Here is a 14,371-nt window from a genome sequence, read left to right on the forward strand (position 1 = left end):
AGGATGGTGGTTTGTAGGATGACATTGGTGATCATGAAGAGGAGGATGAGTGTGAGGGCAGCACCAAGGATCAAATGGTGGAAATTGAAAAAGGGTAATTGTGAGGTGATGTTAAGGGAAGAGTTAAGACAGGCACTGGGTGGCAGTGAAGAGTTACTGAATAGCTGGGTAACTACAGCAGAGCTAGTAAGAGAGATGGCTAGAAAGGTGCTTGGTGTGACATCTGAAAAGAGGAAGGAGGACAAGGAGACCTGGTGGTGGAATGAAGAAGTACAGGAGAATATACAGAGAAAGAGGTTGGCGAAGAAGAAGTGGGATTGTCAAAGAGATGAAGAAAGTAGACAAGAGTATAAGGAGATGAGGTGTGTGGCAAAGAGAGAGGTGGCGAAGGCTAAGGATAAGGCACATGAAGAGTTGTATAAAAGGTTGGACACTAAGGAGGGAGAAAAGGACCTGTACCAATTGGATAGACAGAGGGACCGAGCTAGTAAAGATGTGCAGCAGGTAAGGGTGATAAAGGATAATGAGGGAAACGTACTCACAAGCGAGGAGAGTGTGTTGAGCAGATGGAAAGAGTACTTTAAGGGATTGATGAATGAAGAGAATGAGAGGGAGAGAAGGTTGGATGATGTGCGGATAGTGAATCATGAAGTGCAGTGGATTAGCAAGGAGGAAGTAAGGATAGCTATGAAGAGGATGAAGAACGGAAAGGCTGTTGGTCCAGATGACATACCTGTGGAAGCATGGAGGTGTTTAGGTGAAATGGCAGTGGAGTTTTTAACTAGATTGTTTAATGAAATCTTGGAAAGTGAGAGGATGCCCAAGGAATGGAGAAAAAGTGTTTTGGTACCGATTTTTAAGAATAAGGGTGATGTGCAGAGCTGTAGTAACTACAGAGGGATTAAACTGATCAGTCACAGCATGGTTATGGGAAAGAGTAGTGGAAGCTAGATTAAGAAGGGAGGTGATGATTAGTGATCAGAAGTATGGTTTCATGCCTGGAAAGAGCACTACAGATGCAATGTTTGCTCTGAGACTGTTGATGGAGAAGTACAGAGAAGGTCAGAAGGAGTTGCATTGTATGTAGCTGCTATCCATTCTGATGTGTTTCTATATAATAAAGCATATAAACAAACTACCCCTTCTGTTCTTCTTGAACCATAACATAAGATGAGTGACATGGTGTCAGAATGGGATCCAGAATCAAGACCAAGAGGCACTCACTTAATGTTGGAGGAATATAAGATTATCCCTACTGCACATACAACTCGCAAAAACAGGTCAGAAATGAATTCCAGCTACTAAAACTTGCTTAAATGATTTCTTACTCGAAGAATATAAAACAAAGCACTCGGAACACTCAGAACAAATTTCTAGTTAAATGAAATGTCCGAAACTGCGACATATTCATAAAAATATTAGAAATAGTTATGAAAATGTTTGACATAATGTCCGAATCACATTAAATGTATAAAATAATGAAAACGACCACATTTTTTCACTGTGTTACTTTTTTGCATTAATTAAAGTTATTTGAGATAACTGAAGTATACAAAGTATTCGCAAGTTTGTGTAGTATTACAGTACAGTTATTTCATAAAATACATTCATTTCAAAGCATATTTCACAACATACAGTATTTCAAAGCGTTTATTGTGTGTGTTCCTGTGCGTACATAATTACAAGGGCCATATTTCCAATGTGTTTAAGCATACTTTGTTGACATGGCTGAAGGATTTCAAAAACCTGGTCCACTTGTATTTGATAATAATATTGCAGAGAATTTGAGACTGTTTGAGCAAAAGTGTGATATTTTTATACAAACTGCATTTTCTGAGAAATATGCATACACAAAGGCATTTATTTTTCTTAATTTAGCTGGTTCAGAAGCCATATAAAGAGAGCGCTCATTTGTGTATTCTGTGGCATAGCTGGGAAGGGGGCACTTTTGGGACTGTCAAATATTTAAGGGCGTTCTTCTTTAAGAATGGTCTGGTTGCATCATGTCTGTGCACTCATTGTTGCACAGACGTCCTGTCCTTCATTTACGTCCGTGCACAATTTTAATACAGAGCATCCTTGATTTCTTTGCTTGAAATTTGTGTGTTCGATCTTGATCTTCTGCTTACTTGGAATTTGTAAGTGTTCTATCTCAATCTGTGTGTGTGTGTGTGTGTGTGTGTGTGTGTGTGTGTGTGTGTGTGTGTGTGTGTGTGTGTGTGTGCGTGTGTGCGTGTGTGTGTGTATGTGCGCGTGTGTGTGTGTGTGTGTGTGTCTGTGTCTGTGTGTGTGTGTGTGTGTGTGTCTGTGTGTGTGTGTGTGTGTGTGTGTGTGTGTGTGTGTGTGTGTGTGTGTGTGTGTGTGTGTGTGTGTGTGTGTGTGTGTGTGTGTGTGTGTGTGTGTGTCTGTGTGTGTGTGTGTGTGTGTGTGTGTGTGTCTGTGTGTGTGTGTGTGCATGTGCATGTGTCTGTGCGTGAGTGTGTGTGTGTGTGTGTGTGTGTGTGTGTGTGTGTGTGTGTGTGTGTGTGTGTGTGTGTGTGTGTGTGTGTGTGTGTGTGTGTGTGTGTGTGTGTGTGTGTGTGTGTGTGTGTGTGTGTGTGTGTGTGTGTGTGTGTTTGTCTACATATAAACACTTGTCATGCAATAACAGTAAAAATAAGCACAATTTAATTCAAAGTGTTGAAAGACTGTTGGGTCTCACTTCCCTACCAAATATAATGAGCTATGACCATGCTGCCATTCTAAACAGCATTTAAAGAGTGCACTAATATAGTTTTTAACAGAGCACACAGAGGCGTTTATGTTTTATATGATTAAGCTTTCCTTTTGAAATGGATGATTTCTTTAACTTAAAACTTCTGTAACGGATGCATGAAAGACTAATCTGCTTACAGCTCAAAATTACAACTGTATTCTCACAGCAGTACCCTAACCACGTTATGATTTTTTAACTGTGTGGGCCACCTAAGAAAAGAGCCACTCAACAGCCACTAATCCAGCAGAATAATGATGACATTACAGTGCAGGTCACAAAGCTCATGACCTCCACTTATACAACCAGAAGCATGAGTAAATTTTACCTGCAGTGATATACTCAGCATGTGTTTTCCAGCCCTTCTAGCTTAAACTCTAGTTTCCTACTGGATATCCACAGTTGTACATCTTTAGATTTCTGCAACACATCTAACAAATGAAATCCAAGTCACGTTCAGCTGTTGGCATGTTCATAGGTTCATAGATTAGTACTAAGCTAACTGCCCTTGCGAGCCATTTTAAGCCTAGCCAATTATCCCTTGTGAGACTCAAACCCTGCACCTTATGCTTGTAAGGCAAACACCTTAACCATTAGGCCACCCTCCCAACCTACTGTTCATTATGAAAGCTACTTCTATAACACTAGCATGCTCCATTAAGAAATGTCTTTTGTGTTCTACCCAGATGTTTCCCTTCATGGAAATCAAAAAAACAAGAATCATTCGGTGCACTCATTTTCTAGAATAACTAACACATCACCTGAAAGCAGATGTGTAGCTATAGGCCTCGCAAGCAATACACCTGTTATGTGACCCTGCAGTGCTGAGGGCAGGGCATAGCCAGAATTATTAGATGTTTGCCTAGACAGCAAGTTTCTGAAAGTATACCTTATGACTACTAAAAAGATATAATGACATGACAGTCTTAAGTAAAAACCCTTTTAGCAATCCAACCATTCTAAAAAAAGAACATTTATCAATGCATATATAGCCATAACACTTGACAAATATGGCAGCATTTAAAGCAAAACACATAATACTAGTACAAGTGTATGCAGTGGTGCACTCATAACAGAGATTCTTGTTACATTTGTCGCTTGCTACATTTTTTTAGTTTGGAACGACAAGAAGTTTTTTTTTTTCTTTGCTGCTAAACCTTTAGTTGTGGGGTTCTGGTATGGGGATCTGAACAGGGCCCCAAATGACCTAGCTGTGGTTCTGCTAACATAATCAATATTCAGTTTGCACTTCATAGTCTCTTAAATATACATATAGTCAACTGCTACAGTTTTATGATATGTTGACTATAATTGTCAAGGGGGTTCTCCTAAAGGTTCTGTTTTGCAGCCATTGAAATAGTATATATGAATAAGGGTAGGGGAGTGTGAAAGCCTCCACATGGGGGTGTGGGTGGGAAAGTCCTCCACTGCATAATACATATTTTTGGTAATTTGCATTGTTTTTTAGTTGTTATTGCAGGAGTTTTCTCATGTTTATATGTTCACATTGCTGTTTTAGTTGACATTTTTACTTTGGATCTAGTGTTACTTTTCCAGTCATATACCAGTATACCTTTGTGTTTCATGTTTGGGATCTGAGTGGTTATAGTGAATCAGTGACAAACCTTTCTGTAGTCAGTCATTTGTGATCATCTCTATGAGGACTGACTATTGTATTAGTCAGTATTTGATAATATATATTGAATCGATGCCTTGCGGTTTACATGTTTAGTGTCACTTTATTACCTGGATAGAATTGACCTAGCTAGGAAACAAACATAATTGTCTGCATAACTGTCTCATCAGAGCACTACACAACTATTGGTGAGAGGGACGGTCTGCACCGAGCAGCACTTTTGCGGCTGTTACATACTTATGGGCGTTCTTCTTTATTGGAATTTGCAAGTGTTCGATCTCTGTTTGTGAATTTGTAAGTATTCGATCTCTGTGTGTGTGGACATTCTTCTTTATTGGAATTTGTAAGTGTTCTGTGTGTGCACGCACGCGCGCGCGTGTGTGTGTGTGTGTGTGTGTGTGTGTGTGTATAAGTGTTCAGTGTGCGTCTTTATTGGAATTTATAAGTGTTCAGTGTGTATCTTTATTGGAATCTGTAAGTGTTTTTTGTGTGTGTGTGTGTGTGTGTGTGTGTGTGTGTGTGTGTGTGTGTGTGTGTGTGTGTGTGTGTGTGTGCACATGTGTGTAAAATGCCCCAGTTAGAGATACCTGGTGGTTAGTGTTACTCTGGCTAAAACCCTGTACCTTAGGTACAAGGAACGAGCTTGAATTCTCTACCCCTACCACCACTTCTGATTTAAGGAGGTTTGTCTTGGCTCATACTTTTGGTCTGTTCCTCTTAAAGTTGTGGTTTTCTGACAAATCTGTGAGGACTAAATTCACTAAATAATGATAGTCATTTAAGTTTCAGTCTTCCTATCTTTCAGGAAATGCATGGTAACACAAAACATTTTATTCTAGCAACTTTCAAATATTATACAAGCAATGTTTAAAACGTGTCCCTGGTTTTGCCCCCCCCCCCATAAATTTTGGCTTTTTCTATATTTCTTATGCTGCAAAGTTGAGAGATATAGTTTAGTGTTGAGTGCATTTTACAAGGAGCTGAGTGCTTCAGGGGAAGTGTTTAGTACTGCTTATGCCAAGTCTGTTTGCAATGTGCAACTGCTGTTTAGCAAATGATTCACTATTGTGCTAAATGATTTAAAAGCATTATTAGTAGCACAACAGGTACTATACTTACTTTTGATGCAGAAGCCTGTGGTTCTACTTCCACAGTATGTAGATGGATTGCTGATACTGTACTGAGTTGTACTTTAAAGGGGGTAAATGTTGCAGTCCTGTGAATATCCTACTTTGGAGGAGATACCTAGTAACTATGAACCTGTTGTCAGTTTGCCATCCATTCCCTATTGCAATATTACCATCTCATCATTTTTTTAATGTAACAAAGGCAATTTATTCTTCAAGGGCAACAGACACTTTATTTGTAGATGAAACAATGAAATATAAAGTTGTTTGCTAGCAGCAACCTCTTCACTAGTTACAGATCTCTTTAATGTGGAATTAATTAGATGACTTTTACGTCTGCAGAGATTGTGCATATTTACTGATATTGCTGGATTGTAATGACAGAAGTATGAGTAGACTTTTATGATGGAAATGTTCTGAATTGGGCAGTTTTGTCATTATTGGATCATACATTTTGTGTCATTGCTTACTGGAAAAATGTTCCAAACAATAAATTAAAAAAAAAATTCTAACAAGTGTGCTGTATTATACAAGGAATATAATTTAATACAATCAGAATGGTGAATCAAAGAACACATTCATGCTTGCATGGTCCTAAATATGTGTGTGCAAGAGGCCTATGATTTGAAAACAGCCCAAATGTAAACTTTATCCAGCACTGGACAGATGCGTTTTCTTTGAATGTGGGTTTCAATGTTGTCTCAGTGAATGGAGTTTCAAGGGCAGAGAAGTTTTAATGCTAAGTCTGTTTTCATTGTCAGACTGTATTGGTTTGTTTAGCAGATGTCCATCAGTGTTTGTGCTATAAAATTTAAAATAAACATTTTAAATTAAATCCAAATAATCATTGTAGAAGTAAAGCATAAAGCAGTATGCACATTATACTGTTTATGGTAAATGGGTAGAAATAGCCAAGTAATAGGACATTGGAATGGCTGCAGGGGGAGGGCTATATATGGGGGGGGGCTCCATTTCACCATTATTTTATGAGGAGGAGGTGCGGCAAACACAAAGACAACCCCGGGTGGCATAAACTCTATGTCACTGTGTGTATGCACCTGCTGTGTTTGCAGGAGAGGGGGGAACCATCATATAGTGGTACTGGCTGAAAAAAGGGAAGACCCTGAGTGCATAAAATGTAAATTTAGAGAAATGTGTAACCCCCAAGCAAATATTACAATAGAAAGGCAATTATTTTACCAATGGGATCAAAAGCCTGGATAAATTTTTGCAGCATATATGTATAACTGACTTGAGAAATAGGGCTAAAACATGTAGATTTGGTGATTTAAGGGATGAGTTTATAAAAGACAAACTTGTATGTGGTATTAAAGATGATGCTGTGAGAAAGATTTTGCTTTGTGACAATGATTTAACTTTGAATAAGGCCATTGAGATTTGTCAGGTATGAGCCCACAGAAAAGCACACAGATATACTTACAAATGAGAAAAGCATGCTTCCAGTATCTTCTAGGGCTAGTGTTGATAGTATGCAGCATGTGGTTAAAAGAAACAGGTCCAAGCACATGGCAGCAACTGTGAACTCTGTAACAGTCCCTGGTAAACCCTGTAGCTTTCTAGCAAATTCCAGAGCCGCACAAATCTCAGTGAAGCACAAGGGTGAGTCAGCAAACTCAAAGCATGTTCCCTCACTTAGCCTCCTAGTCAGCTGTCATAAGTGCTTAGCAATGCCACACATGTAAAAAGTGGAATCATTTCCAAAGATTTTGTAAATCAAGAGGCACATTCTTTTATTAAAAGAGAACATTCAAAGAGACAAGTTGATCAATTAGAAAGCTGTGATCCTGCTTTTTATGGGGATGTGTCTGTGCTTAATGAAACAGTCAGAGCAGTAGATTTATGGGCAAAGAATGAAGTATTTTGTACTATTCTGATAAATGGAAGACCGGTAGTACTAAAAGTTGACAGAGGTTCAAAGTGCAATGCTATGTCAGCAGGAACATTTGCTAGAGTATGTGCTGGTGAGAAACTTGATTTGGCAAAGTGTGCGAAGCTTGTTGCTTATGGTGGTGAAGAAATTCAGACCAAAGGTTCAGTAATGCTTTCATGTTACTCTGTTGGGAACAGCTATGACTTGCAATTTTACGTAGTCAAAAGGCACGTACAGTCATCATTAGGCCTCAGACAGTTTGAAGATGGGACTACTTTCATTTAATAAGGAAGTCCACCATGTAAGCTTGAAAGACTGCTGTTTTAATTTTACCCAGTCTGTTTTCTCTACCTATGCTGATCTTTTTGAAGACAAACTAGGTAAACTCCCAGTTGTATACTATATGAAGTTAGACCCTGAAGTCAGCCCAGTTGTTAGACCAGCCCGGAAAGTTCCAGTAACTGTGCAGAACAGAGTCAAAGCTGAGCTAGATAAAATGCTGCAGCAAGGTGTTATTTGTCCAGTTGACGAACCAACTGAATGGGCATCTTCCATGGTAGTAGCTCATAAGTAAAGCTCAGATGATATCAGAATATGTATTGATCCAAGAGATTTGAACAAAGCGCTGAAAAGACCTCATCATCCAATGCGTACAGTCAACAAAGTCTCTGCTCTAATGCCAAATGACACTGTTTTTTCTGTTTTGGATGCAAAGATTTCATTTTGGAAAATTTTGCTTGACCGAAAATCTTCATTACTAGCCATTTTCAGTTCTCCTTTTGGCAGGTACAGATTTTTGAGAATGCCATTTGGGATAAATTCTGCTAGTGAAGTCTTCCAGCCTGTGATGGAACAAATGTTTTTCTCGATATCCATGTGCTATTATAGTAGATGGTATTCTAGTAGGAGGTAATGGTGAAGTAGAGCATGATAGCAACATCAAGAAAGTTCTAGAAAGAGCAAGTGAAGTGAATCTTAACCTGAATCCTCAGAAGTACAAATTTGGGCTACATGTAGTTACTTATGTTGGTCATTTGTTTACCAGTTCAGGCTTATAATCAGATCCTTTCAAGCAAACAATTCTTGAGATGCCAGCTCCAGACAATGTTCAAGCCCTACAATGTTTTCTTGGCATGGTTAATAACCTAAGCAGGTTCATTCCAGACTTGAGCCAACTTTCAGCACCGCTCAGAGAGTTGACGTGCAAAGATGTATCCTGGTCCTGGTTAGAACAACACCAACGTTCATTTGATAATCTGAAACAGAGAATTGCCAGTCCAACAACTCTCAGATACTATGATGTTCACAAACCAGTAACTCTTTCTTGTGATGCTTCGAAATTTGGTCTTGGTGCAGTCATTCTTCAAGAGGATAGACCAGTAGTCTATGCATCCAGAACTCTAACCCAAACTTAGATGCAGTATGCGCAAATAGAGAAATAACTCTTGGCAATTGTATTTGCATGCTTGAAGTTCCATGATTATATTTATGGCCACCCAATTCAAATCAAAACAGATCACCAACCTCTAGTCACTATTTTGAGAGAGCATATGCATACAGCTCCAGCCAGATTGCAATGTATGATGTTGAAATTACAATCTTGTCTAAACAAAAGGCAAACTTCTTTATCTTACTGATACGTTATCCAGATCACCCAGAAATACCACTGAACAGCATGAAAATGAGAAACATGATTTTGAAGTTATGGACGTGAGAAATTCTTCTTCTACACGTCTTGATGAGCTTAAAGGTCACGCGGCCTCAAATCCAATTCTTCAGAAGGTCAGACACTTTATCATTCCAGGATGGCCGTCAAAGCAATCTTGTTTACCTCATGACCTGTAACCATGTTTTCCTTACAGAGGTGAGATTTTATTTGACAATGGTATCATCATGAAAGGTCCAAAAGTGATAGTTCCAAAATCCTTACAACAAGAGTATATTACCATCTTGCACCATGGCCACCCAAGAACTGATTCTACCAAAAGAAGGATGTGTGGACTAGTATTTTGGTCTTCTATGCCAAGGGATGTTGAGAGAGTACTCTCATCTTGTTCTGTATGTAATAGTACTAAGCTACATCAACAGAAGGAACCATTTCATCTCAGCCAGAATCCTGAACTACCTTGGTCGACAGTAGCTACAGACATTTTTGAATGGAATGGTCAACATTACTTGGTGTTAGTAGACTCTTACTCAAACTGTTTCAAGATTGACCTACTTCCTAATCTAGTGTCCATTAATCATTGTCATTTTGCAGTCCATGGTAGTCCAGACAAAGTTATTTCTGACAATGGTACACAGTTTACAATTCAGCAGTTCAAGAGATTTGCTGAAGAGTGGGACTTTATTCATGTTATGAGTAGCCCAGAGTACCCACAGTCAAATGGTTTGGTGGAACGTGCAGTTAAAAGTGCAAAATAATTATTAGAAAAGCCGAAATGAGACAATAGCAATGTTTTTCTGAATCTCCTGAATCTCATAAATATTCCTCGTGATAAACATCTTGGTTCACCTGCACAAAGGCTTTTGTCAAGACAAACCAGAACCACACTACCAATCTGTAGCAATCTGTTAGTTCCCTGTGAACAACAAAGCAGTGAGAGCTCAACTTATGAAAAGATATTTGCCCTACAAGTCCTGTTATGATAAGTCCAGCAAACTGCTCAATCCATAACGAGAAGGGGAGTTTTTGATCAGATTGGAGTCGTGAAAAGTGTATGACCTGAGCTAAGATTGTACATTGTGGAATCACAAGGAGTTGAACTTAGATGGAATTAGAAACATTTAATACGGGTGTCTGAACTTGTATTGCAGCATCTTGCCCATGAAAAAAACTCTGGAACTGGAACACTGAATGACTTAGTCTGAGATCTAGAGGACATTCCAGCAAATATCCCTGTTCCTGAGAAGATTCTCGAAACTCTTGAAACAGATTGTTCACCGACTGTCCCTGTTCCTAAACCCAGTCCTAATTGCTATATCACTAGATCAGGTTACATTTCCAGACCATGTTCCAGATACACAGCAACTTGGACATGAACGTTGTGTTTATTTCTCAGTGTCTATATAATTGCATGTCTTTTTCAGATGCCATTTTATTGTGGGCAGTTCACTAAAGAGGGAGGATGTAGCTCAGTATGTATGTACCTTTAAGAAGCTTCCCATGGGATTGCACATGTGTATAAATACTGAGCACATGTGTGCCAGACTGCCATTTTGTAGAGAGCTGTTGAGATGTAAGCATACATGTATGTAATGGTCTGTCAGTTTGTTTATATTTTATGTTGATGCTATCCATCGTGATGTTTATATATAGTAAAGAATATAAGTGTACTACCCGCCTGTTCATCTTGAATCATAACATTTAATCAGTTTGCTATCCATCCTGATGTGTTTCTATATAATAAAGCATATAAACGAATAATCCACCTGTTCATCTTGAATCGTAACACTGGATGAGCAACACCTGTCAAAACTGAAGTAAATATAATTGCAATGCTGAGGATAGTGAAACTGTAAAATGAGTATGGGAAAAATATACCAAGCTCAGAATTACAAGAGTTATTTTCCCAAAACCAAGGTATGTCAATCTTGCAGTTAGAAACTCATATGGTCGACACCATATGAGCTAACGTTTGAAAGGTCGACAAATGATAGTGGAGATCCCGCTACAGTGCGGAACTGGGAGATTCCCCTTTCCTGCACTGTAGTGCAATCTCAGAGTGAGAATATTTAAGTAGCAGGGGGTGTGGGGGTGCAGGGGGGCTTGCCCCTCTGCATAACACAGTTTTACTGTGTTTACAGGTAGGTAAATGGTGCTATTTTAGGATGTCTGTCTTTCGGAATGTCAATCATATGGTGTCGGCCATATGAAAGTCGGCATTCTAAACGGTCGACATTCTGAAGTAGACCCATATATATATATATATATATATATATATATATATATATATATATATATATATATATATATATATCTATATGGGTCTACCTTAAAACACCGAACGCTGACAACACCGACAACGAGATAACCAACACTGGAAGATCGACACCGGAGATGACCGACGATTGAGAATCCTGACACTGAGAATACTGACATGTTAAGGTAAGTGTGTGATAGTGACGGACATTAGGGTCAGAGTGCGGGTAAGGTAAGTGTGCGATAGTGACAGACTTTAGGGTTAGGGGTGGGTTAAGTGAGTTAGGGTTAGGTCGTGGGTTAGGTGAGTGTGCGATAGTGATAGACCTTAGGGTTAGGGTTTGGGTTAAGGTTAGTGCATAGATAGTTGTGTATGTAAGGTTTAGTGTAGGTTTGTAAGGTTTTTGGTGTGCTTGTGTTGTGTGCGTGTTTTACGGAAAAGGTATTTGTTTTGTTTTGTTGATTGTTGGGATTGTGGTTTGTCGGGCATGTGATGTTTTGTGTTTTTGAACTTTCGGTTTTGTGGTGTCGGTTGTGTTTTTGCGTATCGGTGTTTTCAGGTAGACCCATATATATATATATATATATATATATATATATATATATATATATATATGTATGTATATATACATACACACACAAGTAACACAGGGGAGGGAAACACAGGCACAGGCACAGGGGTGCATGGGGTTTTGTAACCCCTGCGCAAACATTTAGATGGTGCTATAACAGGTTTCAGAATTCACAGTCTTTCTTTCTAAATTGCTATTTATTTTTAAAGTCGCAGGGCTCACAACTTTTGCACTTCTGACAGTGTAAAATACAGGCAGGAAATAGAATTAGCTACAATGACCTGAGAACACTTCATCAAGAACTTATGGTTCGATTTTGTCTGTTATTCACTAGGTCATATAAATATGGGGAGATTCCTCAAGATTGGAGACATGCGCTTATTAAACCTGTCTTTAAGGGAAAGGGGAGTAGGACACCCCCAGAGTCATACAGACCCTTAAGTCTACTTTCATGTTGTGGAAAAATAATGGCGAAGATAATATTGGATAAGTTATTGTCAGAACTGGATAGGTTGGGACTTGAAACCATATATCAGCATGCATATGTTGAAAATAGATCTATTATCACTTGTAACATGATGTTCTATAACAATATAATAACAGCTATGAATGAATAATTGTGCTGTGATGCAATTTATATAGATGTAACTTCAGCATTTGACAGGGTCATACACAAAACACTGAATAATAAATTAGTACAACTAGGTATTGACGTACTCTTGATAAGATGGATAGCTGCATGGCTTACAAATAGGACATGGCAAGTATCATACAGAAATTGGGCAGGTGAAATCCTTGGTTACATTCAGGGTGTCCCACAGGGCTCTGTCCTAGGCCCTTACTTGTTTAGATTGTATCTTTCAGACTTAAATTTTTCATCTGAGGTGTTCTACAGTCTATATGCAGACAACCTGAAACTGGGTAAATTGATTACATGTGTTACAGATAAGGCATGTCTGCAAAATAACTTGACTAAATTGACCATTTGGACACAGGAGAATAATATGCTGATAAATACATCAAAAACTAAGTGTATGAGATCTGGGAGACACAAATTGAAAGGTGAATATGTAAAAGAGCACACAGTGATTGAAAGTGTAGATTCATTTAAGGACCTGGGTATATGAGTAGATCCAGCTATGATTTTTTTTAATCATATCAACCAATTGGTTAATGATAATTATAGAACTATAGGTTGTATAAAAGATTTATAAAGCCTAGGAAATAAAAAATGATAAAGTCATTGTTTGTTAGTTACATTAGTCCCAAATTTGATTATCAAATAACTGGGTCTATATTAAATTCTCGAAAGCCGACAATATCAAATCTGACATTGTCGACACGAGAATAGCGAAACTGCAGAACATCAAACAAGTAAATGGAAATCTCCATAAGGGGAAATTTCTGTTTATTTCAATGTAATGCAGTCTCAGAGTTGGTATATTTAAGTAGCGGGGGGTATGGGGGTGCAGGGGTTCTTGCCCCCTGCCTACACTGTTTAGTTTTTTTTTTTGTAGTTTTTATTTTTTTTTCTGAACATTCAATGTTTTAACAGTTCGATCACTAAAGGTCGACCTTTAGTGATTCGAACTGTTAAATATTCGATGTTCTAATATAGACCCAAATAACTATATGGAAACCCTATAAGAAAATAATCAAGAGTAAACTGGAACGAGTTCACTGGAAATATACCAAGAACATCCATGGATGTGAAAATTAATGTTATTATGAAAGACTAAAATATCTGAACTTGTACAGTGTCCCTTATAGATATATAAGAGGAGATCTTATTCAGGTATATAGGAAATTTAGAGACAATTACCTCTGGGAATGTTTGGGGTTATTTAAAAAGTACTGGAGAATGATCAACCTACGTAGAAGATTCTATAGGAACGAGAAGTGTACTAACTGGTTCTCTGACAGAGTAGCTGATGCATGGAATAGACTACCAAATTACATTAAAGTACTGGTTTAGATATTTTTAAGAACAGCTTGGACACTTTTTATGGGAACAAGTGTTTTGGTATACTGGCAAGCTAGAAGGGCATTATTGCCAGTGCTTGAAATATTTGTATGTATGTATGTAGGTGTGGAAGATGTCACTGATATTCTTTTTGAGTACAGCCACACTAATTTTAAGTTATATGCACCACAAAATGTCTTCCAAAAAAGACTGAAACTTCCAACTACATTTCAAATAATTTGGCAAAACATAGTTGTCAAATAAATGATGTGTCAAGATATAAAATTCTGTTTTTATTGTCAATTAAAGAACAGTCTAAATGACATTTAATTTGAGCTATTTGGCTTCACCATCTACTTGCAGTTCTCCGAGATCAGTTTCTCAAAGGTCAACAAATAGTTTTGTGAAATGCCACATTATTAACAACCTTGCCCTTTCTAGACATATTCAAAATTTCTTAAGTCCTGTGATTCTTTCATAGCAGTGCACATAAGACTGGCAAAATCCC

The sequence above is a fragment of the Protopterus annectens genome, chromosome 13.part0 (assembly GCF_019279795.1).
Source record: "Protopterus annectens isolate FY-2018-M chromosome 13.part0, PAN1.0, whole genome shotgun sequence".
Classification (NCBI taxonomy): Eukaryota; Metazoa; Chordata; order Ceratodontiformes; family Protopteridae; genus Protopterus; species Protopterus annectens.